We start from the raw sequence: 5,916 nt of genomic DNA on the forward strand, positions 1-5,916 counted from the left end.
TAACATGATGGGTCTTTAAAAAATTTTCGATTCACAACTTATGAGTTAAATTTCAATTTAGTACCTGAAATTTAGTCCGATACTCAAAATGACTCCCACAATTTTGTTAGCCTCAATTAGAACCCCCAAATTTGTAATTGTGGCTTCAACTTGTCCTTGTGATCATACCAAAATGCTGATTTGATACAATTGCATGACATGGTGGACACTACTTAAACGACGGCGCATTGGTTTCGTGCCCAAAACCTTTGGAAACCACGTCGTTTCAGTTTTTTGCAGGTTAAAACTCTATTTCTTTCCCTTACGACAATCATAAGTTGCAAAACATCAAGAAAATCCTTACACTACGTGGTTTCCAAAGGGTTTGGGTACGAAACCAATGCGCCGTCGTTTAAGTAGTGTCCACCATGTCATGCAATTGTGCTAGATCAGCATTTCGGTAGCAGAGATCATCACAGGGACAAGTTGGAGCCACAATTATAAATTTGGGGTTCTAATTGAGACCAACGAAATTGTAAGAATTATTCTGAGTATCAAGCCAAATTTCAGGGGTCAAATTAAAATTTAACTCCACAACTTATATATTCTAATGTTATTATAAGTTTACTTTATCATTATGTTAGAAGAAATTAAAGAGAAAGAAACATATTGTACAACTTTTATTAGAATTTATGGTGAATTTCAATTTTCAACACTTCAAAACTTGAAAAAAATATTGATGTAATGTTCACAATAACAAGGCTTGAAAAAATATTGATGTACACTTTGTTTAGATGTTTGATGAAAAATGAAAAAAAAGAAAATAGAAAAAAAAATAAAAAAGTGGATTTATTTGTATGTTGTTTGGATATAAAAAAAAATAAATAAAAAAAAGATTATAATAGAATAAAATTACTTTATTATCCTTACATATATTATATATAAATTATAATTTATTAATGTATTTAAATTATTTTTTTAATAAAAAATATTTTAAATTATTTTTCAAAATTTTAAATATCATAAACAAAAAGTTATATATTTGCTTTTCAAACAAATACATATAATAAAACATCAATTAGAAGAAAAAATTAGAGTGAGTTAAAAATTTTACTTTTTGTTATTAAAAGGGTAAATATAAAATTTAATATTATTTATCTATCCCTTTTCAGTTTTCATCACAGCAATGAAAAAAAAAAATTTATATGACCCCGCACCTACTTTTTTATTTTTCATCCATTTTTCACTCTAATCCAAAAAAAAAAAAAAAGAACTTTTCCATCCATTTTCTCTCATTTCATCATTTTCCTTCCTTCCAAAATTTGCGTTCTAAACATTGTGGCAATGTCTACGATAACAAGACAACGAAACAAAGCTATAAAGTTACCAATGTTATTTTTGGTGTGAAGAAGATAAACCAAATCAAAGTTGTTGTGTGCCACAAGTAGAATTACCCTTATGCCATGTTTTATTGTCATAAGATAAAAGTTACCATGGCTTTTAAAGTGCCTCTAAAAAATACTAACGGAAACAGAATTAAAGTTGTCTATCACACTGATATATCGCAATAGAACACTTTTACAACCTATAGCCTCTAGCGAATTACGCTATCTATAGTTTCTTTATAAATCGCTAGATTCTAGCGTAGTTTATGCATGGTCGTCTATATTTTTTAAAAATCGTGACATGCGCATGGCACATTTTCAATATAATCTTATAACAGATTACGTGCAAACTATAAACTACTGCCCTTATAACAGTTTTAGAAAGTCGTAATTGTGTAAATTAAAAATTAATTTGATTTATTTATGCAAATTGTCCTAATATAAATCATAGTAGTCCAATTTGATTTATCTTAGGGTGTATTTTAGCATATTAATACATTTTAATTTGAATTAATTTAGTAAAAAATTAATATAATATAAACTGTTTATTTATATTTTTACAATTATATTAAATATATACTAAAATCAGCTACCAAAATATAATACAATCAATATATATTAAAAATTAGAATATAAAATATAAATTAAAAATAAATTAAACTATATATGTAATATTTATACGTAAATATATAATAATTAATTTTAGTATGTAAATAGCATATTTGATATTTTTAATATATGTATTTAATTGGTATCCTAAATTTTAATATAAATATTTATACACAAATACATATATTTAAATAATGCTAAAAAAATTTTTATCAATGAAACGGGTTACATAAATTAAAACAAAACACGGGTATAACTAAATTAAAATCAGAACATCTATATAATATTGATAGCAAAATATTTTAGTAATGTAAATTATCCTTTTTTTTATAATCATTTTTCCTTATACACAAACAGAAAATAAATTGCTTATCTAAAAAAAAAATCACATTTTTAAAAAGTGCGCAATTAGAAGTTAATAATTGAGGGTGAATAATAATAATAATAATAATAATAATAATAATAATAATAATAATAATAATAATAATAATAATAATAATAATAATATCGTTCCAGAAAAAATATCAATGTTCTTTAGAAATTATTTTTTATTATTAATAATAAAAAAACAGAAAAGAAAATATCCTAAATCATAAATTGTAATTTTTAAATTTTAAATTCAAAATTTTTAATTTAAACTGTTGATATAAAATATAATAAATAAATAATTAAAATTTATTTAATTAAGTAAAAATATAATTTTTTATTAAGAAGCATTTAAAGATTATTTGTAATTAAAATGACTAGTAAATTTAATTTTTAACAAAAGTAGAACGCAATTTCTTCTTTTAAGTTACTTTTATTAAAAATTTACATCATCTTTATATTTAATTTTGTTTATTAAATAAAAACATAGACATTTTAATTTAATAGTCACCTTTCATATCATTTGTAGATATAGTTAAAGTTCGAAAATTGAATTGGTTATCAAACTAGTAGAATTAGAAGTTTACAAATTTAATTGAGATTTAATGATATTGAATTAAATATAATAAAATAAAATATTTATATATAAAATATATAATTCTTTAAAAAAATAATTTTTTGTGTTTTATTATTTTAAACTGATGAATCACTAATAAATCGGATTAGTTCAATTGATTAAGTGGATTCTAACAATTTTTTATTTTTGACTAATTTCTTAACCACCGAATTTTATAACATAATATTATATCTAATAATCTATTAGTATAAATATTCCATATAAAAAAGAGATATGCAAGAGAGATTTCGGTGAAAAAAGTCCATGAAAATAGTTTATACTAGTAAACATATTACTAATATGGTTGGTATTATCAAAACGCATGTTAGATTTTAATTTCTTTTTCAAAAGTTTTAGTTTAATAATGTATAGTGTTCGTGCTGGATTAATTATGATAGTTTATTTTTCTTTATGTATTCTATTTATTTTTTTTATCTTTATGCTGATTCTAACAATAGTAAAATTTATTTACTTGGAATAGTTGTCAACATAAAGTAAAAAAATTAAACATACACAATTTTCAAATCTGTTTTTTTCTTTTTATCTCTTTTACTCTGTTATATCTTCTAGTTTATTTCTCTTTTATTCATATAGTAATTAAAATGTGTTTTTTTTTACACAAATAAAATAATCAAAAAAAGAAAGATATAACATTTGTCATTTTTTATAAATTTTCTTTTTCTATATTTATTTTTTTGAGTTTGGCTAATTCGAATGTTAGTTGGGAGATTGTGTTTATAATAAGTTTTTTTTTTTAGTTTTTCATTTTATTCATAAATTATGGTTGAGAACTAAGATTTATCAGTATTCACTACAACAATATAGACTATTTTTTAGGATTATTATGTGTCAAAAAAATTAAAATTTGTCAAAAAAATAAATTTTGACACTATTTTAGCTGTGAAAATATGTTAATAAAAATTTTGTCAAAAATAGTATTTTTGATATATAAGTAATTGTAAAAAAATTTAAATCTTATTTTGATAAATATTGGCCGTCAAAAATAATTTTTTAGAAAAATTTGAGAATATATTTTTTGTTATACTTATTAATCGTCAAAAATACTATTTATTTTGACACTTATTGACTATAAAAAATTCTCAACAAAAATTTTTAACAAAGAATGAGATGAGATCTAGAAACTGAAGAATAAATTGAGATTTTGAAGATGAAGAATAAGTAATATGATTCTAAATTAAGAGTAGTATGATGCCAAAATTGACGGAGCTCAACGAAGAAAATGAATAATGGAGTAAGTTAAAAATAAATAAGTGTCAAAATTGAGGAGTAATTTTCTACAATAAAATTATTCATAAAAAAATATAAAAAATTTGACATTTGTGATATTTATCAAAAATATATATTAATTTTTACACTTAACTATGGCCGTTAAAAAAATTGATGTTAAAATAATTCTCTTTTCTTGTAGTGATTTTCTATTTGATCATAAATCATAGTTTTTAACCACAATTTATATCTAACCAAGATTTATGAATATATAGTTAAAAAATATATGAATGTAATCAATTTCATTTTAGATAATAACATAATATCATATTTATTTTTATTTTTATCTTAGGAAGAAACGGACCTTTGAAGCATACTGAATGGACAAATAGTATTTTTCATTAGAAAAGAGAATAAATATAGTTTATATAGATAAATAAGCATACTTTATCAGACAAATAAATACGCATTTGTAAATAATAAATAAAAATAACTCAAATTATACCAAACCTTGTATGTAACAACATATCTACACAATTCTAAACAAAATAAATATTTCTATACAAACTACTACCCCCTTTTCCCATTTTTGTATTTTGTATTTGTCAAATAATAGATGTGTAGTTGAGTTGGTGAAACATTATCGAAAAATAAATAAGATACATGTGGGTTTAAGACACCAAATTGTGGAAACATAGTTTTGGTTGTCTCTAGGCTAGCCAATACTATATCATAGACTTTAGCCATTCCTTATTTTGTGTATTATTGAATTGTCACTCATCAAACACATATCTATGCTTTCAAGTTTCAACAATATGGTAATAACTAAGGCTGAAAAATTGTCACTCTTTTTATTGATAGTGATTGGCCATTGGGGCCTTAATCTCATCTCATCTCATCTCAGTGGCAAATTACTATTGAGCTCTAGTTAATGCTACGGCGCTGCTATTTGTGCTGGTACTTATTCTTTCTATTCATAATTTTTTCTATTTGATATAATTAATTTTTATATTTTAATTACAATATATCTAACCTCTTTCCTTCTTTTATGTTAATTTGTTTTATTAATCTCGGATAATAATAAAGAAAATTAGCTTAGTCTCGGTACGAATATCAAATTACCAATAATTCACAAAATTTGCAATTTCGTTTAATTATTTTCAGAAATGCATAGATGCAGTCAAAGTCCTTCATCAGTAACATCATCTCATTCCTACAGATACATAGCATGTCCTATCGTCTTGTGAGTTGTGGCTAAGCGAAGTCCTTATCTTTTGCAACATGCCCACAGTCCCACAACAGCTATCCATTTTTTATTTTTTATTTTCTCTATACTTCTTTCCAATCAAATTTTGTTGATAAGATATTATTTAATTACTTGTTCTTGATAAGCCATGTTGAACAACATGTTTTTTGTGCATATGTCTCTCTTCGAAAGTTTATGTCATAAAATATTTTTTTCCTATAATTGAAATACTCACTATCAAGTATATTAACTAATCTATTAATATATAATAAAAGAATAAAAGAATAAGAGTAGGTTCAATGCTTAACAAATGTATAGACTAATTAATCAATAAATAGTGCATTTTATAATAGATAAGTGTTGATTTTAATTGCATAACAAGTGGCAAAACAACATCATCTAAATTGAATAGAAGTTCGATTCAATTTCAAATTTAAAATCATCATCTAGCTATATATATATATATATATATATATATATATATATAT

Source organism: Arachis stenosperma, chromosome 5 (assembly GCF_014773155.1).
Source record: "Arachis stenosperma cultivar V10309 chromosome 5, arast.V10309.gnm1.PFL2, whole genome shotgun sequence".
Lineage (NCBI taxonomy): Eukaryota > Viridiplantae > Streptophyta > Magnoliopsida > Fabales > Fabaceae > Arachis > Arachis stenosperma.